The sequence below is a fragment of the Pimephales promelas genome, chromosome 22 (assembly GCF_988280905.1).
Source record: "Pimephales promelas chromosome 22, fPimPro1.hap1.1, whole genome shotgun sequence".
NCBI lineage: Eukaryota > Metazoa > Chordata > Actinopteri > Cypriniformes > Leuciscidae > Pimephales > Pimephales promelas.
Genome location: NC_142790.1, coordinates 11,045,053 through 11,068,848, shown reverse-complemented (window position 1 = coordinate 11,068,848; position 23,796 = coordinate 11,045,053).

Below are 23,796 nucleotides of genomic sequence, written 5' to 3'. Positions count from 1 at the left end.
GACATTTTGGGGGGAAATATGCCTCAAAGCAACTTAAATGTTTAATTGGGAAATGTACTCATAAGCACTAACAACTATGGAATAAAATAAATAAATGCATTGTATCCAAATTAATATCAACATATTAAAGTGATAAGACATAAAGTGATAAGTGATTTTATATATATATATATAAAAAATGATATCATAATTTCATTTATTAGCCAGATAAGGAGCGACTTTCTGACATCACAGTGAATAAGATGGCACGTTATCCTGCCAATCCCTCGTGTGTCACATCTGCCTGTCTGTCTATGAGAGTTCATCTAGATTAGGAAGGTGACACTGTCAATCTAATCCATCTTCTTGTCCTTGCACATGTGTGTGTGGGTGTGTGTGTGAAATGCAAATTTTCATTGTTGCGATAAAAATAAATAGACTAGCCAAGGACCGTAGGGTGTGTGTGTGTGCGCATGTGTGCATCACCTTTATGGGCAGTGACAGGCGCTCATCACTGTCGGCCGTTTGTGAGCTGAGCTTTGATGCGGGTGACTGTAACTGCGAGCGAACGGCATCGATGGATCCATGTTGACAAGCCTCATATTCAAGGGCACATTGAAGCTCATCGGGAAACTTTTACTCCAGTTTAATTGTTTCCCAGTAGGTGGAGAGATAGATTCTGCAGTATGGGATTCATTTCCAAACATTTGACTGGTTTTTGATTTCTTAATGTCTTCTATATGAGATTCAGACAAGATCTCAACAATGTCTTAAACTGTGCTCAGCTTTTCGAGTGCCAAGATCCCAAAGTCTGCACCCGAAACTGTGAACATACTGTATAATCTCAAGCACTTCTCATTAAATTCTTTCATAACCAAAAGATCTCAGCTATACTCTCCACATAAATGTTATTACTCTTTACCTCAACTGTATGCCAAAAAAAATGTAATTGTGTTTTTCATATTTTAATAAATCCCCCAAAAAATGTTATATGAGCATTATGTGTAGGAATGAGTAATTTTAATATGTTGCTTATTAACCTTGTTTGAAGTTATAATATTTATCTCTAAACCCACTAACTTTCATTATGTGAAACTATTTACAAATGAAGAGTTCAGATGCAAAAGCCTCTAAATGCCATTTGAAATGTTCTTCTTTAATGATGATTTTTATCAAACTTGTATATTTAAGTTCAGTAATTTCACTTAAATAACAATTAATAGGTAATTATCATTGCCATTTAAGTGAAATCACTGAACTTAAATATACAAGCTTGATAAAAAAATGATCATTCTAGAAGAAAATTTCAAATGGCACTTAGAGGCTTTTGCATCTGAACTCTTCAAATGGCAAACTGCAAAAGGACGATTTAGACCAGTAAAGAACCTTTCTTTTCTTTTCTTTACCATGTTTGCCTGGGATCTGCTTTGGTCTGATAGATTGTGAGCGACATTAGCGTTAAGGACCGATAGGACTGCCACAATTGTTAAATGTGGCCACTCTCCGAAAGAGAAAGCAAAGACAGACAGCTAGAGATGGCTGGAGAGAGTGTGGGGGGTTGGGTAGTTTTACTCTAGAATGGAAGATGTGTGTCACTAGGTGGCGCTTTAGTACAGTCGTCTACCCCACGGCACACCAGACACTCACTCAAACAAAGCCTGAGCAATATTCAACATTACCACAAACACACACACACATACACGTTCCTCAGCACCACAGCCTCTACATGTTACAGACATACTCGTGGTTTTCAACTAACACAGGGATGTAAGTGATGTTCATCTTACGAAAGAGAGCAATCAATATTGCACACATACACACAAACAAGTCTATTTTATTGATCATTATTCAGTGCAAGGTCCAGCCGCGCATACACATGGACCAACGCAACACAAAGCAAAATGAGCAGTGCAGTACACTATGTGATGAAAATGGATCAGTTCTGTACAGATGACACTTACCTGAAAGGCCGTAGAGAGAGCGAGAGAGAGCCAGTGGATAAACCCTCACCTGCCCTCAGGACAAGAGAGATGCACAGAGACCGAGACGAGAAACAAAAGAGCGCAAAATCAAATGATACAGAGATGTAAACCGATCGTGACGTGTTAGCTGTAGTGTGCGCAGGGTTCGGGCTCTGTCAGATATCTTTAACAAAGTGGCCGGTCGACATCGGCGCTCTCCGGGAAGTCAGCGTGCTTGGTTGCACTGGTCCGCTCAGTCATTCTCTTTGTGGAGTGCACGCAATTTGTGCAAACTGCAATTATAACCCCGTTAGCTTCAGAAGAGCTCTTTAGGTATGTCGGCCTGGGCTGCCCCCGGCCGGCTGGGTAGTGGCGCTCAGGCAAACAAGGGGTTCCTGCGTGGCCTGCACCACCCGAGCGGAGCGTAGCAGGGTGGATAAAGGGCTGACGAGGGCGGAGGGGGTTGTTTGGGGTACGAGCAGGCAGCTGCGTGAGTGCTCTTGTTGACGTTATGCAGCTAAATAGTACCAGCTTGCTGGAGTGCTTAACTTCTTCTCTCCCACTGCCCTAATGAAGTCCTGAAAGGTTTCCTGGCTGCCTCATATGGCTTTATTTAGTGTCTCGGTGAGAAGAACCGTTACTAAACACACACACACATGGGAGAGAGAGAGCTAAAGGTGAGGCTAGCATGCTAACATGCTAGCCTCAGTGGCAAACAAGCGGCGTATAAATGGCAACCGAAAGGGATAAGCATTGTGTCAATACGGAGAGGGAGCGGGAGGGTTGGAAAGGAAGGACCCCCTTTGCTTTGTGAACGTGTAATGGCACTTCATTTTAATTTTATGGTTTGCCAGTGCTCCGCAGAGGGAAATTGTTTTCTATGTGGTTACACAGCCTGTCGAGAGAGAGCGAGAGAGAGAGAAAAAAACACGCACGCCAAATAAAACAGCTGTGGTGGCAATTGAATTTGTATTCACAGTAAAGTAGGTTAACCCAGTTAAAAGTCAGAAATCCAATAGCGACAGCCGATCGGCAAGAGCGAGGCATCTCTCCTGGGGCTGCGGAGACCCGCTCTCATTTGCTGGGTGTCTTAAAAGCATTGCAATATATCAGCGTGCTAAGAGATAACGGCATGTAGGATCAGGCGTGCGGGGAAGGAAAATGCGATGCACTTTTCATTTGCTCTAACATGTGGCTTCCCTTTTTCCCCGTGTTGTTTTTCCTTATCGGATAGACCGTCGGAGCGCAGGTTCAGCCGTTTGTCACAGTCTGTGGATCAGCGCTCATTGTCTTTAGGAGCGTGCGCATTTTATCGGCTCGATCTGTTGAGCGAGGCCTTCCGCCCCCCGCCGTCTTGAGCGAGAGAGGATGTTTTCATAAAAGACAGAGAATGGGGAAATGACAGCTCCCCCTGCCTTTGTTATGGGAATATATGGACTCCCCTTGGTTCATTGACTTTTTATTACAGACTGAGTAAAATGACTGTTAGCAAACAGGGGCAAATTTGTTGCAGCCATTTGTTTTGTAATGTTTGAATCGTTTGTATTTCCTGTGTATTAATGTGCTAGTATTGAGAGATAAATGGAGGACTGAGAGCAGTGCTTCTCAGCTGGTTTTGCTTTTGATGTGGATCAAGTGGGGACCCAACACGGTATCAGATTTGCTGGAGAAAAAAAAAAAAACTGGTGATTTAAATTGAACACTGAAATATACTCAAATGATTAAAATAGGACATTGCCATGACCTGCAGAATTACCATCCTAACACATGGAACAAACATAGAGCCAATTTTTATATTATGCTGCATTAATGTGCTATTGCAATTATCATAAAATATGAGTTTCCCAGTTGGGAACTGGACATGAATGGCCTCTCAAGTTGTATGCGTGACTGGGAATCTCAGAGAAAATTGTAATACTTAAGTTTCAAAGTTGTGTGGGCCATATACAGTAAACATTGTGAATGAGAGAACTATTACTGTAGAGAATTTTTACAATTTTTCCCACACAATCTGCCTTGCTTTTTCTTGACGTTCTACTCTATTTCTGTTATAGTATATTTAGACCCATTTGATGCATATTTGATGTATTTTACACCGTGAAAAGTCATTTAATTGACAGAATTTTCAGAATTGTCATCATTGTTGACTATCTAGAACAGGTGTCCTGGAGAGACCGTCTTGCTATAAGTTCAGCTCCAGCCCAGATCAAAAACAACTTAACCAGATAACGGGCTCTATGCACGGCGGTATTTCCGGTGAAGGTTTAAGGATGCTCGATAACTTCCGCCGATCATAGAGTCCAATGCAATACCGAGAATGTATATTGAATTTTATACTCCATGGTTATACTAAAGAAACGTTAGTCACAAAAACAGATAAAATAGACATCCCTCGTTGTGTTTATGCTTCTTTTTCAAATTATATTAACTAAACATAACTATATATATAAAATTACAACTAAACGTATGAACGTTTCGTTTCAAAGACGGGAGGACAGTAAATTTTGAAGACTCTGCCATAATCCCGTTTTCCTCGGTTTTCCTCCGCTTTTTAATTTCCCCAACCGGAAACTGTTGAGCATCCATGCGTCAAATGCGGAACTTATGCGTGCATACAGCCCATTAAGATCTTCAGGAACACTTGATAATTACGGACAGGTGTGTTGGATCAGGGTTGGATTTGAACTCCATAGACAGGTAGATCTCCAGGAACAGGACTGGGCACACCTAATCTAGAAGGCGAAGTTTATATTGTTGTTAACAAATGGGATGCTAACGTTTTAGTCAAAATCCATTGGATATTGATTACCCGCATCTTCAATACATTTTGGGTTTAATAAAAGGTAACACTTTATTTTGATAGTCTACTTTAGACATTCTACTAACTATAAGTAACTTTTCAACTACATGTCAACTAACTGTCATTAGAGTATTAGTAGACTGTCAGCTTAATATCTGCTAACACTTTATCTTGTTGGTCCCCAACAGACATTCAACTGACTATAAGTAACTTGGCGACTACAAGTAAACTTATTCTCCTAACCCAAAGCCTGACACCTAACCATAACCTAACAGTCTACTGACAGTCTTATACTAATAATCTAATGACAGTTATTTGATATGTAGTTGAAAAGTTACTTATAATTAGTAGAACTTCTAAAGTGACTATCGAAATAAAGTGTAACCTAATAAAATTGTTTAAAGAAATAGGAAAGACAACTCATAAATATAACTTCAAAAGTGGGAAGTAAGAAATATCCAACGCATTCTCATCCTTTAACGTCATATAGAACGCTATATGACAAAACGGCGCTATACTACGCACATGGCACCCGTTATCGTTAATATAACACGCGCTGTGAGGGCTAAGTTTAGGTGTGGGGTAGGGTGTGCGTGTCATATTCACGCTAAAGGATTTATAACGTCTTGGGTTCGCGTGTTATATTAACGATAAAGGGTGCCATGTGCGTAGTATAGCGCCGTTTTTGCATATAGCATTCTATATGACGTTAAAGGATGAGAACGGGCTGAAATATCAAATAATAAGTGATGGAAGTATTATATTAGTATTAGCCATGTTACCATTTTTTGTTGTTATTTCCCCCCCCCCCCCCTGCTGTCTGGAAGCTAAGTTGAGAACCACCGTGTTATACTGAAACATCTGCTAATGTGAATGCACATATTTTCTTAGTTTTCCGTTGAGATGTGCAGGGTTGCCATGGCCCGTCACTGTGTGTGCCATGTTGCAAAGTGTCAGTAGCAGATATTTTTTATGCAAAAAAGCTCAGAAAGCCAAAAAGAAAACAAATGCAACAAAGCAAGTCCAAGGAGCCTCTGAGGTCTCCAATGTTTTCTTCCTCTGTGGTGGTCTAGCATAAACCCCCACCACTACATCTGCTTCACTCTCACCACCCCCTCCACCCACCCGCTGAGGCAGGAGCGGGCCATGGCTGCGGCCCTACTCTCCCCCTCTCGCCCTGAGCCTGTGCCCAGCTAGAGATGCCATCTGATACAAGTCTATCATAATGAAGGTCCAGCATGAGGCTAAATGAGTTTGGAGCTTGACGGCGTGAGGGGCTAATGACTGCAATACACCAGCGCTTCGGGCCCGCGCTTGGCTTTGGGAGGGCATATGGCAGCCACATCCGTCGCTAGACTACGTACAGAGAAAGTAACGCTAAAAACAGAGAGGAACTAGACGAGGGCATGGAAATTTTTGACTTTGGCCTTTAGGGCAGGGTTTAGAAAACAACTACAGAAATATTTCACTCAAAACAATTATTATTATTTGTGCACCCTCATGGAACACAAAGGGGAAGTTTAGCAGTATGTATTAATTGCTTACATGTAATGAAAGTGGTTGGGGACAAGGGTCTGTCAAGATCCAATATCAGAACAAAAAATAACCATCATAAAAGTGTCAAAACAGTCAATGGTTCCTAACCATGTTCCTGGAGCACTCCCAGTACTGTTAAAGGAGAACTTTTAATATTGAGCTCATTTTTTTGTACATTTGTACACACTGACAAAACCGACAAAAATCGGTGTTGCCTACACCATGTTATCGTCTTTTTAAAATGCACACCCTGATGACTTCAATGGGGCATGTTAAACCTGCTTTTAGCCTCTTAACATCCTTGATTTTTCATTACGAGTGCACAGCCATGGTGTTATTAAGAGTGACCATGGTCAATCTGACTGCAGTAGATGTGAAAGATATGAATAAAAATGATGTTCAGACAGCTCACATACCTCTATTTGCTTCCTGTTTTCGGTCTAAGCCCACAGTAGTCGATTGTCAATCTCACGTCCGCGATCATAGTGGATATTACCTCAAACCTCCTCCGTGTGTTCAACACCTGATTCGGATGAACTATCCATTTGACCTGATATTCTCAGAACACCACATATTCGTAGCTTTGAGATGATATTCACCAATGATCACGTGCGTGAACTCGACAATCGACAACTGTGGACTTCGACCGAAAACATGAAGTAAATACAGGTATGTGAGCTGGCTGAATTACCATCACTTTTATTAATATCTTTCACATCTACTGCAGTCAGATTGACCGTGGTCACTCTTAATAACACCACTCGTAATGACAAATCAAGGATTTTAAGAGGCTAAAAGCAGGTTTAAAACATGCCCCATTGAAGTCAACAGGGTGCAAATTTAAAAAAGATGATAACACGGTGTAGGCAACATCGATTTTTGTCGTTTTTGTCTGCACTGACAGCACTCCAAATGTACAAATAAAAAAGAAAAGAAAATGAGAGTTCAATTTTAAAATTGACCGGAGTTCTCTTTTAAGATGTCTTCCTTATCAAACTCATTTGATTCAACTCATCATCTCATTAGTCAAGACCTCAGATGGGTGCATCAGAAAAGAGAGACATCAAAAATGTGCAACGTTATGGGTACTCCAGCTCCAGGACCAGGTTTGGGAATCACAGCAAAAGATTTATGTGAGGAACAGTCTGAAATAGGCCTAGATTTGTAATTCCGTAAAAATGTTGACAGCCATTCACTTACTGTACGTAGAACAGCTTGTGCATCCTGTTATAAATAAAGATTTCCGTCTTCCACAGAAGGCTTTAAAAGACAAGAGGGTGTGTAAATGTAAAACTTTTTTTTTTTTCTGTGTAAACTATTTCTTGAATTTTGACTGTTTTCAGGGCAGTTTATGACTGGAGCATTTTCATTATATAAAAGGATGCTAACACTGACAGCAATTTGCAGCCAAAAAAAAAATAAAAATAGAATATATTCGTGCTTAATGAGTGTTTAGGATTTGAGACAACATGAGTGATAGAGATCTTTATGCAAATAAGCAATGACATCATTTTGCAGTTACCAATCAGAGTTAGACAGTGGAGCTCGCTCATTTCCACTTGGTTACTGCATCCAACAATTAGGCCGACTTCAACGATGAAATCGCTGTAAGTGTGAATCACCGTTACACAGATGATATTCTAGAAGTATATATCATACTTCACATTCAGGCTCTTCATCATTTTAATAGTATAGGTATCTCAGATTTTAAAAGTAAGAAAAAAAAAAAAAGCCTTTAAGAGACACGTCCATGCGTCTGTACCACACTTTACAGCTCTTTAGCCATTTATAATAGCTTTTGTAGAGTCATAATAACTTGAATTGGATTTAATGTCGCAATGGCAGTCAATCAATAAGCAAAAACAAAGTCCATTAAGTAGCTGCTGCAGTTAAAGACCTGTGAAGACGACAGAAGCTTAGCAAATATTGCATTTCACAAGCTTACTTTTATGGTTTCCAAGTTATCCAAATTAGCTTAAAGGATTGATAATTCTTTCCTAATATAACACTGTTACTGAGGCCTTTAACTGTGACTTCCCCATTTTGGTTTTCTCAAATACTAAATAGGGGCTTGGTTTTGGAAATTAAAGCAAAATCGCATAACAAGGAATTTTAATTTGATTAATTCATTGTTGTGTTTTGATGCGGAGCAAAGGCAACCATGGCGGTTTTCACGTTATTTGTTCCACTGACTAATGACAATTTCCTGCACAATAACGGGAGTAAAAAACACCCTCAGAGCGAAAGAAGGCTTGAAATCACAGATGAGAGAAGCCACAGGGAGAACAAATAACCTGCCTTTAATTCTGCTACTGGTCGACGCGTGCTCTCAAGATTGTGCAGTTTGCTATAACTTTGAAAAATAATATGAGAGAAAAAAAAGAGTTTTCATTCAGTTTTCTTTCATTCTTTGTGCTGGTCAAAAGTACTGCAGGTGATGGTAAAGCCAACATGCCAAAGAAGGAAGTGTTTGCTCGTTTATGGCTAATCAGTAATGACAGTTGATGAGATAAGGCCTTATCCAAGAAAAATGAAGAGCAAATAGGAATGCAAGAGACCTGCTTGAATGGAAGTGTGTATTAAAGTGCGTAAGCTAAATGTTATGAGCTAATGCTAACACAATTTATTTTATTTTTTAAATTTTTTTTCTGAGGAAAACCATTTATTTAACTTTATTGGTTTAATAATGATCGATTGCTAGTGTTGTAGAAGCCTCTTTGAAAGGGTGGCATGCAGAGCTAAAAGGTTCTCACCTATTAAAACAGATACAGTGAAACTAGCCTCAACTAGCCTTTTAGCCTACTACCAAGAAATTTACTACAACAGGGTTATAAAGGGGTAACATTTAAGCCCTGCCACAAAACAACCTATTAATGTACACTAATTACAACAGTTAAAACATTTTAATTTGAAAAGATGAGTTATAAATATAGTTTATCCTATATAAAGTTTCAGATCACAACTGAGAATTAATTCAAAAGAATGAGTGAATCAGTTCAGTGAATCATCCTACACAAATTGACACACTGAATAGCCTCAATGCTATTTAAGAATACAGACATTCTAGAGTGTTTAGATTACTGCCTCAGCTCATTCGTTTGAAAGCTGTGCGCAATATTGTGTGACATAAAAAACAACAACAGTGATATAGTGTTCTGTCACATCACACTGCTACTTGTTGAAAGAAATAAGCGGTTACTGGAAAAGCAACATTGTTATGAACGCAGCTGAGCTACTGTCACTCTAAAGAAAAATGTAGTGAAGTTAGTAGAGCTGCTTCTTCTTTTAGCTATTCTGTCAACTACTGTAGGCTACGTACAGGCAAGTGCACCGATTTCTCAAAATGCTAAAGACATTTTGCTAACAGACACCTACATGCAGCTTCCCTCTCTCTCTCTCTCTTTGTGTGAGTCTCTCTCTCTCTTGCGCATTCTTTTCTTGTCTTCCCCCTCCAGAGCGACTGATTGCTTGCAGCTGGGGAGCACTGAGAACATTTTAATATTATGCAGAAGATTAGAGCAAACTAACTACATTATTCTCCAATTACGCTCGTTTCATCCAACTGATGTCTTTATTTCCTTCCTCTCCACGATTAGCCTAATGCGAAAATTGGAATGCGCTTAGGACTGTTTTCCGATTGTTCCTGCACCGCTTATTATGTCACCCAGCCATTACAGACTCGTCTTTTATTGTAACTGTAAATAAAACGATTAGAGGCAGACGCAGCCGGGGACGAGGAGATTTCATTCGGGGATCTGCTTATCAACGTTCTTGGAAGGTTTGGAAAGAAGCACGGGCCTAAGCTCAAGCCCCTTTATGGTGGTGGCAAATCTCGGGCAGAATTGCCATGCCCCAAAAAACAAACAAAACAAAACGACAAAAAAAAAAAAAAAAACTTACGTTAATCAATTTAGATTCATGTAGAGACCTGAATACAAGTCCCCAATCGCTTCGTTGCACACACCTAAGCCGTCTGAATACATTGGAAAGCGTGCTCAAATTATTAGAGGAACATGTGAGCATTGTAACCCGATGATGTGGCTTTAAGGAGGTATAATGTTCTTTAGAGAACACCCCCCCACCACCACCACCCTCACCGTAAAGCACTGGATTGTGGGTGTTCTGTGCTAAGCGGGGCACAGGAGACGCTTGCGAGATGATGTGAGAATGGTGCAGAAGCATTTCCTGCCACTTGATTTCCATGGAATGCGACAAGTCCATCACAGGCACGCAGTAACGTGTATGATGGGACATAATGATTGGATACTAAAGACAGGTAGAGGCCTGACATGAAACTAATCCAGAAAGACTTTACCTAACCTTTGAACTCTGATTGGCTTCTTCCTGCTTCTGTTGGTTATGTGATATTCTGAATGATTATGTTCTGAATCTCACTGGATGTATGGAATAGCAATAGAGTGCAAATCTTTTTTTTTTTCTTCGTTAATGAATAACTACACTAGAACCAAGTAATGCAATATTTACAGTCTTAATAACTATTATTAACTAACAAGAAACTCTGATTAACTAACTAGTGAGTAATAGTGCAGAGATGAAAGTGGTACTTCCCTATTAGCTAATCAACTACTATTTTTTAATGCTTCCCAGAGAACTAGCCTACTGAAAAAGTTTATTGACAATCTAGTAACTACCATTACCTAAAAAAAAAAACTAAAAAAAAAACTTGGATTAACGAACTAGTAAGTAATAGTGCGTAGATGAAAGTGTTACTACATCCTTCTGTGGGAATTACTAATTATTTGGATTCGTATTATAAAGTGAAGACCATGGGAACTAACTAGTAATGACTCAAGTGTTACTAAAGAAATTTCCTAAAAGTATACTAAAGTTCACACAAAAATCTCAAACGCTTGAAATGACTTTAGTGTTTTGTTGCACAAATCATGACTAGATCATGACTAGTTGGTTCCAATGATCTTCACTTTATAATACGAATCCAAATAATTAGTAATTCCCACAGAAGTGTCTAGTAACACCTTCATCTGTGAGCTATTACTTACTAATTCATAATCAGAGTTTCTTTTTAGTTAATAATAGTTGCTAAATTGTTAAGCTTTTTCAGTAGTTCTCTGGGAAGTATTAAAAAAATGTAGTTATTGATAAGTTAATAGTGAACTACCACTTTCATCTGTGCGCTATTACTTACTAGTTCGTTAATCAGAGTTTCTTGTTAGTTAATAATAGTTACTATATTGTCAATATTGTGTTACTCATTGGTTCTTGTGTAGTTATTCATTAACAAAGGAACCATATTCTAAAGTGTTACCTTTTTTTTTTTTTTGTTTAAAGAAAGCATGTATGAAAATGTATGAATATGCTAGCCTGGTTAAAACCAGGCAATTCTCAGTTGTAACTGAGTTATGGTCTGGCAAAGCTCCATAGACAAATCATTTCCAGAGGGGCGTCACCAACGGACGTCACGGACGTCGGCCTAAAACCAATCAGAGCGATGAAAGAGATGGCGTATGCAGAGCGGCGGAGAAACATCTCCGAGTGTAATTTTTTGCTAGGTTTTTTAACAAAAAGGAAATGTCCAAATCGCTTAAAACAGACTGATTCGAACGAGTGATGTTTGACGGCGGCATCCATCTTTGTAATGTAGGCTACAAAATCTGCTTCAAAATCCCAGCGCTGTTGTCGTTGTGTAAAGCCCGCCCCAACGTTTCTGATTGGTGCCGCGATTTTGACGGATTGGCCTTGAATGAGCTCTTTGCCAGACTAACTTTCAGAGCAAATCTAAATTTGCCGGAAGTTGAAAACGTTAAACAAAATACAACTCCAAAAGATGTTTAGACGCCCCTATACTCCCATCAAACTTTGCAAGAAATGTAATCTAATACTTCCTATCAAACTACTTAAGACATTTTAAATTTGCTGCAGATTTTTTTTTTGTCTGTGTAAACTTTTAAGTTATAAGATTTTAATGTCTCTTTTCGTCTTTCTTTTTTTGCTTCAACTTAAAATGTGTAATGTTTAGAAATTGATGGTTTGATTCAAGACCTAGAACATAAAAAAAAAATTGTAATGAACTACCTTAAAGAAGGAACATCACTACTGCACTCTATTACCTTTTTTTTTTTTTTTTTTTTGCATTTTTTTGTGCATTTTCTTTGGTTATTTTGACAGAAAATCGGCCAAATTCTGACTCTAACCCACCCTAACCCTAACCCTAACCTAACCCTGGACCATAATAAAATGTGTCAGTACTACATAGTTAATGATAACTGAAAGCATTATAAAACTAGCACAAATATAGTATAAAAAAATAAGTATGAGGTGGGCAATGTGTATACAATTGTGCATAAGCATTTCAGTTCCATGTGAATCTGCAGAGTTTCTGCTAAGTTCTGTGAGTGCACATTTTGTGTGGACCTGCTCATTCATTTTTATTCAAGAGACCTTCAAGTCGAAAAACTTCAACAAAACCAAACGGGCCAGACCCATGACTTAGTATAGGCTCATTATTTGTCCAATTAGATTCAGTGCTCATGTGGACAATGCAAAGGAAAATCCTAGTTCAACACAAACATTATCCTCTTTAATGAAAGTAAATAAGAAATAATAGATTGGAAAAAGATATATTAAAAAACTACAAATTTTAGTTTTGTGACTTGCACGACCCAGAGACAGCAGCAGACACAGGTTAAGGTGACGTGAGCCGATATGATGACTGCATGCTGTCATAAATCAGGCATGTGTGTCCTCATCTACACAGAAACCCCTTTAGGCCACGCAAACCTCAGCGTTCTGCTTGATTTCTTATTTTACTCCTTGATACTGTTACTGGACAAGCTCCTCTTTTTGTCTCTTGGAGGAAAAGACGCATGGTTGATGTTTGACGTGTGGCCGTTGTTTCGTAGCTGCAAGCCAGTTTTTGTTTGTGTGACATGCCTGTAGAATGGGAAATGCAAATGGAAAGCGATAGCGAGAGAAAGAGAGAGATGACCCTGTGGTGTACAGAATAGACAGGGTAAGTCCCTGCCACCTCCTCGACTCCCACAGGACATAAACACAGATCAAATATCAACAGATCTATTGCCACTATATACACAGCTCCAGGGAGGGAAAGAAAATGTTATACAAAGTTTAACAATATTCCCAGACTGATTTTGGACATTTGAAAGAGAACTGAGCCCTGAATCGATCAGAATTACCCATACAATAAGCTTCTTTTTTTCTTTTTTTTTTTTTTGCTTTAATTTGGATTCAGAATTTTGTTTTGCTGGATTTGACTGTTTTGGCCTTACTTGTCCTCTGACCAACGAATGAACACGTTGTGGTTTAACTCCTTTATCACAAGTCAGATTGTGGATAATATTCCATCTTGTTCCTTCTGCATGGAGTTCGGGACACATTACGCCAGAATTTGGTTTGGAATAATATTAAGATAAGAATATTAAAACATAGACCTAGGGTCATCCCAGTATGCCTCAAAATGTAAATGCACTAGTCACAAAATTATTCATTTTTTTAAAGCCATTGTTTTATTGATTTTGTTTCTCTGTGTGTGTGTGTTTTGTGTGTGTCAGGTAAACTCTACATTATGGCAATACCAAATACTTGAAGGAAAAATCTTATAAATCACACTAAGGGATTTTTAGAAAATAATACTAATAATAATAATAATAATAATAATAATAATAATGAAAATGTTAAAATGTAGAATGTTTTTTTTTTGTGATGGGTAGGTTTAGAGGTAGGTTTGGGGTTAGGGGAGATAATATACTGTTCGTACAGTGTAAAAACCATTATGTCTATGAAATGTCTCCATAAAACATGAAAACCCAACATGTAACCTGAAAAAAATAATATTAATAAGATTTATAAGAAACAAACACACAACAAAAGACCAAACCTAGTCCCATCTCAATAAAAACAGGGTAGATACGCTGTATATAAAACCAGCCTGTTCTCACGTAAATGCATCTCTAAAACATGCATCGTGTATTGTCGTGTAATTTATACGTGAAAATGAGTCTTTACGCATTTAGTGGGATCGGGTTGATAAAACAGATGATAGATAGATAGATAGATAGATAGATAGATAGATAGATAGATAGATAGATAGATAGATAGATAGATAGATAGATAGATAGATAGATAGAGAACAGTCATAAACATTCATAAAGACTCCTTCATGTTCATGACAGGTGTTATGTCATGTTTATGACAGTGTCATGACAGTCTTATGCACACCCCTTCAAATAAAGTGTTACTGATAGATAGATAGATAGATAGATAGATAGATAGATAGATAGATAGATAGATAGATAGATAGATAGATAGACAGACAGACAGACAGACAGACAGACAGACAGATAAGATAGATAGACAGACAGACAGACAGACAGACAGATAGATAGATAGATAGATAGATAGATAGATAGATAGATAGAGAGATAGAGAGATAGAGAGATAGATAGATAGATAGATAGATAGATAGATAGATAGATAGATAGATAGATAGATAGATAGATAGATAGATAGATAGATAGATATATAGATAGAAGAATGAAAGAGAAACACTAAAAATAAACAAATAAAACCTTAATGAGAAAAAGAAAGGCGTTTTGCAGTTGCATTGCATCAGCCCAGCAATTAGAAACAGGCCCACCTGGGAGAGACCTATATGAGTTTATTTCCCTTCACTTGTTTCCATACAGTATCAGTCTAAATATAGAGGATGAGATGTAGTGTCGTACATCTAGAATCAGTGTGCTCATCCTTCATGCTAAATGAGCTGGACCATCACCCCTACCGGTCAAACGCCATCTCTCTCCTTTCTCTCATGAGCTGAATGTAGTATTACCATAAGGAAATATCGTTGGCAATCCAGTGTAATGTGTAATCCCCGGACATGAGTCTGACAAACATAAATATCCTGATTCGGGAGCGATGAGCGTCCAGCTCTCACATGGTGCACATTACACTTAAGAAGAAAATGGCTGTGATTAAAGACCACCATCAAACTATTGTACAATTACTTATCTTAAGCGCAATTAGTCTACATGACAGACTCTCTCTCGGTCGTTTCTTTATCCTCCTGTCTGGTTCATTTAGAGTCGTGGATTAGAACATTGTGTTGGCTGGGTTTCCTTTATTTGACCTCAACCATAACCCTTGAAAAAGTTATGAATCCCGTGAAGATTGCAAATTACAATGTATTTGCAATTCACATAAAACTAAAGAGCGTGGTCGTTCAAGGCAAAATTGTCAGTGTCCGGGAGGTGATATTGCCCTGAGACCACGATGTGCTTTATTTGTTTGTTCCCCCTGAAATGCTGTTTTGATCCTGTTTGAATCTTGAGGCACTTCCTCAATAGGAGACAGGGACAAATTAAACACAAATGTCCCGGGCTTAAACGAAACAAAAGAAAGACCCACTTTTAGATTTACAACATGAGAAAAAGAACAGAAAAGGGGTAGATATTAGAGAAGCTGAATAAGAAGCTCAATGAGACCTTTTTATTATTAATTGTTCTCCAAGTGATTAAATAGAGAATCCCAAGGGGGGGAAAAAGACCCAATAATAGTGTACAAGTGTCTCCCTTCAGATCTCAAAAATGTCTCATAGTTTACTTAAATAAAACTTATTAAACTTAAAACTTATTTACATCTGTTTTTATAACACAGTCTCATCCCAAAAAGTCATGTAACTGACGTCTTGGGACATCTTTTGACCATACGTCAATATCTGCCTTTTTAGGGCCCCCTTAAACGTCGGTAGATGGCGATCCCGGGCCGTCATACAACTGACGCTTTACTTTTAAACGTCGGTTAGGTGACGGGTTAGGTTTAGGGTTAGGTTTAGGTCTGGGGTTGAGTTAGGATCCCATAACCTCATCTACCGACGTTTAAGGGGGCCCTAAAAAGGCGAATATTGACGTATGGTCAAAAGACGTCCCAAAACGTCAGTTATATGGCGTCTTGGGATGAGACCGGGTTGGTTTTTATTGCTGTCTAAGAAATATGAAGAATCATCTGAGACAAAGTTGATACTTCACTGATAACTCCATACGATCCGACCAATGAATGCGCAACATCTGAGCAGGAACTTTCCTCTGCAACTTTAAACCAAAACCATTTTGAAGCATTTTAGTATCAATGAACACAGGAAACTGACTAGAGTTAAATTACTTTAAGTCCAAGGGTTGTTTTCTGTCATTTTCCCTCCACCTGTAGATCAGCTCCACTTCCTCTCTGTAGTTGTTCAGTTCAACAGTAGACTTTTTCAGCATAAACAAACGTTAAACCACAGCGCAAGAGAACAAAAGCTGGATTCAGTTTCTGAAACCAGAGGGGCTGTTTTCACTTAATCCAGATCAGGTTCTCCAACATTGGAGTGTAACAGTAATTTGTCCCTGATTTGCTGTTGGTATTTTTACATATTTTTGAAAGAATGTTGTCCTACAAAAGGGAGCTGTAGCTTGATCCGTTAAAGAGCTTTCGAGAGCTATAATCATCTCTCACATTACAATGAGGAGCTGCTCAGGTTTCTCGGTAATGACTCCTGTTTGAGGAATTTCCCTGGTTCTAGTGTCTGTAAATCCGAGGTGATCTCAGCTATGTCATTTATTGCAAATCCTTTATATCACACTGATAAATAATCAAACTTGAATACATTCACATTTATTTATTTGATAGACAAAAACAAATATTCACGGTATACATGTAATGACGTGTATTATTTCCTGAGAAATGAACCTGTGACCTTTGTATCACAGCCAGGTTCAGGTTTGGTTCAAAATGTGTTCAAAAGCATTAAACTTTGCACTTAACTGACATGATGGTGCCTCAAATTACACGGCATGCTGTGGGATCGTGTGATTGTACTTATTGCAAATACAAAGTTCTGTCACAAAACTCTAGATGGTGCAGGCTGATAGGTCCTTAACTCAATATGCTTGCAATCACATAATTATCTGCTAGGCACAGCTGATTGGTTCCTTTTTGTATCAGTAGCCAACAGTGTTGGGGTAGTTACTCAAAAAAAGTAATTAGTTACTAGTTACTTCTGTAAATTGTAATGAGATTACTTTACTAGTTACTGCGTTGGAAAAGTTCACTACTTATTACTTTACTTTCCCGTTTCTTAATTTACCGTGTAGATACATGGAGAAACATCATAGCCTATCATCACGTTTTGCCCTATCATCACTATATTGTACTAATTAATACAAAATGGTATGAAAGTACAATATCCCTGTCTGCACAAATAAATATGCCGCACTGTAAAATTCACAAACAACAGGATAAAGGAGGCTATGGTGGGGTCATTTTAAAATGGGGTTCAACACACAAGTGTCAAAACACAGGCTTTGGGAGAATAAAACTCTTCTCCTGAGAACAAAACCAGCTTTTTATTCGACTAATGGCAATACAAAACAAAAAAATGAAGAGGTCAATGAAAAATAATAAAATAAAGGTCACTTTATCCCATAAAATTCTTAATCTTAATTTAAAATGCATTTTTCTAAACCTAAACTTGGGGATCAATGGTCGACAGGGGAAGCATGTCTTCTACAATGAACCCTGCAACACTCCTATTCATTTCGTTTTGTGTTATCCAAGAGTTCCGAGTCTTGTTTATACTCGACGCATCCGCACGAGCGCGCAAAAATTATGTCATTGTGTGTGGGCGGTCGCGCAAGACCCCCTTTCATTTAAAGTGCACGGCTTTTTTGCGGTGCCGCAACCGAGGAAGAACGACTTCAAAAAGCTTAATCTGCCGTCACCTAACTGACGATTTGGAATTTTGACCATGCTTCAATATCTGACGCTTTAGGCACCGTTTAGCGTCAGTTAGATGACGCCCTAGGATCGCGTGTAACCCTACCCCCACCCCAGACCTAAACCTAACCATGTCATCTAACTGACGCCATAGGATCGCGTCATGTAACTGACGCTAAAGGGCGCCTAAAGCGTCAAATATTGAAGCATGGTCAAAGGTGACGCCTTGGGGTGAGAATGCATCTCTGTTTGCGCATCTAAATCAGTTATCTATGTTTACAAAATGAGCCTAAGATCCATGTTTTATAAAATGTCCACGAAACTTAATGAAATATTTAGTGAAATTAGAAAATAGAGATCGTTCATTTAGTTCTATAGCCTATATACAGTACATGTTTTTATATCCACATATTTTGTTCTAATGTCACAAGTAATAATCTTAGGGTTTACTAGAGTAGCCTACATTTCACACAAATATTTTTGTCCTTTCGAGCAATAAACTGAAAGTAATGTGAATATTGCCACTACAGCTATGTCACTCAAATCGGTCTCTATGGCAACGGTGCGCACGCACCACTAGACGGAACTTTCCACCCAGGCAAACGCGGCTTGGGTAACGCAGGAAAGCGCGTTCCTATACTATAGTATAGTAAAGTAGTGTAGTTACCAATATTTTTAGTGTAATGCGTTACTTTACTTCGTTACCCAAAAAAGTAATATTGTTACTGTAATTCGTTACTTTATAACTCGTTACCCCCAACACTAGTAGCCAAAAACCTCACTTCTCAGCCTTCAAATACTTGGCCAGCATTTGCTGTAGCAGTGCAGTGTGCTTTCAGAAACCCTCCACCCTCCTGCATAGATCTGCTACAGGAAATTCATATCGTACAGCATCAGCATGTCTTACTTGCTGTGAATGCATTGCAGTAGCAAGTCCCGTGATTGCTCTGCATCAGCTGCAGCAACAGCGTAGCAGATCTATTCCATCAAGACCAAATATTACCATCATATCCATTACATGCCAAGAGAGTTGTCATGACATACTGTTATCATCAACTGACTGACATGAGTTGGGGGTCTTGGAATACATTTGTTCATGGTCTTGGCTACGGTTCTCTGCTGGTTGCCTAAAGAGAGTGAGGAGGCATATGTCACCCATGTTATACTGAGATCGCACCCTATCATCCCTCCCAAAAAAGAGCAAACGCTAGTGTGGCCATCTGGGACTATATTATATCCATTGGCTTTGATAGACACTATGGGGATATTTGTGGGAAAATGGAGACATTAGACTACAATAATTGAGTGAAAAGAGATGCATTGCTAGCAAATGATGTGTTCACCAGCCCCTAGAGGTCCATGATGGAACTGCAGGGGGTATGTGAGAATTTAATAGAAATTTTCTATAATAAAAGATTTGAATGTTTTCTGAAGAACAAGAGCGGAGCTTGACCCTGAAAAACCTACCGCTTAATACAAGAGTAGTTGCAACGGTATTTCTGTGTTGTTGCTTAAAGGATTAGTTCACTTTTGAAAAAAAACTTTTGCTGATAAATTACTCACCCCCATGTCATCCAAGATGTCCATGTCTTTCTTTCCTCAGTCGAAAAGAAATTAAGGTTTTTGATGAAAACATTCCAGGATTTTTCTCCTTATAATGGACTTCAATGGGAACCAGGTCCAACCGAGGTCCAAACGACAGTTAATAACAGTTTCAGATGCAGCTTCAAATGTCTTTAAACGACACCAAACGATGAATAAGGGTCTTATCATGCGAAACGATCGGTTATTTCAAAGCTTATTCCAAAAATGTAACTTTTCTAAGGACAAATGCTAGCCTTGTAATATATTGTGAGGCGCATTTGCAACGTCACGTAATACGTAATTACGTTCAAAAGGTCACGGGCGATGTAGCAGGAAGTACAGAATTAAAATCGTCCGACATCGTTGTTTTACCTTTTAATTCCTTTTTTGTAAACGGCGTTTGAGTTAGTTTTCACGTTCAACCTATGCGTTCAACTTGTAAACACTCTGACTCTGTACTTCTAGCTACGTCGCCCGTGACCTTTTGAACGTAATTACGTATTACGTGACGTTGCAAACGCGCCTCACAGAATGGAGAAAGGCTAGCATTTGTCCTTAGAAAAGTTACGTTTTTGGAATAAGCTTTGAAATAACCGATCGTTTCGCATGATAAGACCCTTATTCATCGTCTGGTGTCGTTTAAAGACATTTGAAGCTGCATCTGAAACTTTTATTAACTGTCGTTTGGACCTCGGTTGGACCTGGTTCCCATGGAAGTCCATTATAAGGAGAAAAATCCTGGAATGTTTTCATCAAAAACCTTAATTTCTTTTCGACTGAGGAAAGAAAGACATGGACATCTTGGATGACATGGGGGTGAGTAAATTATCAGCAAAAGTTTTTTTTTCAAAAGTGAACTAATCCTTTAAAGGGATACTCCTTTTTTTTTTTTTTTTTTTTTTTGGAAATAGGCTCATTTACAACTCTGTCAGAGTTAAACAGCTGGGTTTTACCGTTTTTGAATCCATTCTGCTGATTTTCTGATATTTTGAAAAATATCAGTAACCACACAGTTTCTGGTCTCATTGACTTCCATAGGAAAAAATATATACTATGGAAGTCAATGAGACCAGAAACTGTCTGGTTACTAAAATTCTTCTAAATATCAGAAAATCGTCAGAATGGATTCGAAAACAGTAAAACCCAACTGTTTAACTCAGACAGAGTTGTAAATGAGCCTATTTCCAAAAAAAATAAAAAAATAAAAAAATAAAAGTGGAGTATCCCTTTAAGTAATCTATGTGGTTGCTTATAACGCACAAATATACAATGTAGATACAGTGTAGTGTAAATCAAATGTGGTAAATAAAATATCAAACATGATTTTTTGACATGAAATAACCAACCAGGTTTGTTCTGTCACACAAGTACAGATGAGTGTCTTCTCAACATATAATGTGCTCTATTATATGTGAATTAAACAATATCACCCTACATTAAATGTGTTCATCAGCTATCGTGTATCTTAAGATTTGAAATTAACCGCTCAATGGATTGATTTTATGATCTCTTTATGAACGTTTTGAAGCATCAACGTTTTGGTGGAGTGGACCTTTAATGGAGGAACAGAAATATCTCAGGTTTAAATTAAAAAGAAAGAAACGTTTTGAAGGCGAATGAAAGTCTTCTGGGTTTGGAATAGCATGATGGGGAGTGATTTATGAATTTATAATTTTAATTTTTGTGTGAATTATCCCCTAACTTTTATGGAAATACACTGACTTGAGGATCCCTTAGCAAACACCATGAATGACAAAATGTTTTTATTTTTATTTAAAATTAAATTGAAACTAAAACATTGAATGAAAAAAATAAATATATAGGCTACATTTATTGTATTACCGTACAAGTTAAACCGTTACCTGAGATTTCAGGTAAATAGTTTAGATCATACAGATTCAGCAGACAAGAAAACTTTTGAATCCCTGACCTAGCTCATGAAGATCACTGTGCAACCGAGCGCTCTATTGCAATAGTAATAGTTTGTGGTATGGTAATGATTAGTGTCCAGACTGAGGTGTGTGTCTGTGTGTGTGTTTGTGAGATAGAGGAAATGCTCGAGTAATGGGAGCAGGAAGACTAAATGGCCTATCACACACACCCCTCTCTGACCTCCCCTGAGCCGCCGGACACCATCAAACATCCCGCCACTTTCTTCTCTCTAATGGTTTCCGTGGTAATCAACATGGCGGAAGTGGCCACGGCACAGTGTGATTAGCTGGGAAGGATTCCCTAATCGTTACATTTGTTCTCAGGCTCTGAGAAAAAGAAGGAAGTTTGCAAGGGAAAGAGGAAACATGGGTGATAAAGTATTGCGAGGACATTAGTGGTGACTGCACACCGACCACTTTGTTAAGTCTGAAGGATGGCTTTATAAGAAAAATAAACACAAGAAACAAAAGAGAACCACAGCAGACTGTGAAACAGTAGTGGAGACTGGGATAAGTTGTCACACATTTCCACAAACTTGATCAAAAAAAATGTGCTGTCCATTAATATTTTGCTCTAGAAGAACTCATTTGTGGTTCATCATACCAGTTTGTGCCTAGTCAATTTGCCTGCAAATTTGACAAATATCCCAAGGGCAAGTAACACAATAAATAAAAGTAGAAGTACTGTAGAAAGATGTGTTGTGTAAAACATCCAGTAATATTTGGTTTATTTACAACTTTGAACAATCATTTTTTAATGGCCCTATTGTTTTGCATACAGAGCTCAAAAAATATATAATAATTAAAAGGAAATACATACTTTGTTTTAATAAGTATTCATGAAGCATTATAAAATAACGTTTTATTAATTTCACTAAGTTTTTTTTAACTTTTGATTTAAAAAAAAAAGCCATTAAGCTAATTGTTAAAATTATATTTTACATATTTAAAAGCAATATTTGCAGGAAGCTGATGAGTCAACAGTTTGTATTTAACTCTTTCACACATGAGCACCTATACACAGGTCTGGTGACTAAGAGTGAAGGCAAAGCGTTTTCTCACGCTAGATGAGAAACACCTCCTCATCACGCTAGTTCCAACAAAATCTCCCTTCTCTCTCCCCAAATTTATCCTCTTGTCTCCTGAAACACGAGTGATCCTGGTAAATGGAAAGAAGTGAGCAGTGTATGTGTTACAGGAGTGAATAGCGGGTTAGATAACACCTTAAACGAGTGACAATAGATGCTGGGAGGATGCAGGGAACAGGTGGGATACGTGACACCTCTGAACACCACCGCTGAGAGTTAGCTGGCAGATTTAAAAGGCAGATATTGATGTCAGGGGTTTACCACAGCGCAGCATTCCAAACAGAGCAATAGCAGGATTCATTACGATACTTTACTGTTTACCTCACGTTTATACCAGAGTACTGTTACACTCGGTGACAAAAGCCATGTTCGATGGCGACATTCTTTTAACATACCAGAGAACTATGACTCCTAAAGCCTGACTGACACTCACAGGATCCGTTTCCATACTGGAATTTCCCTGTGAATCACACACTGTAAAAAAATAGCGAGAACTACAATGGATCGACTACCTCACGTGGTGTGTCACCAGGAAAGGCACGGCCTGTGAATAGCCATCCATTTCCTGTGCTAACAAAAAAACATTACATATATACAGTATATACTGTATATATATATATATATATATATATATATATATATATATATATATATACTATATATATATATATATATATATATATATATATATACAGTATATACACACACACACTCAAAAACACAAAAATGCTGGATTGTTTTAACCCAATTTTGTGTTAAATATGGACAAACCCAGCCATTGGGTTACATTTTTATATTACATTTTTAACCCAATGGCTGGGTTTGTCCATATTTTACCCAAAATTGGGTTCAAAACCCCAGCATTTTTAGAGTATATATATATATATATATATATATATATTCCCACTTTTACACTGCTAAAGAGCATATCATAACCCAGCAAGCAATAGCCGTCATTTCACCATTTAGGTTAACTATAGACCTGATTATAGTCGAGCAATGAGTAGCCCACTTCTAGCCAAAATAAACTTGGATTTTGTTATTAATCTATGATATTCCATCATGTAAGCAAAGCCAAGAGTGTGTTTGGTTTAATTAAACACAATGTGTTTGGTTTAATTTCTTTGACATGTTCTATGCATAGCCTTTGCGTCTATTCTTGGGCT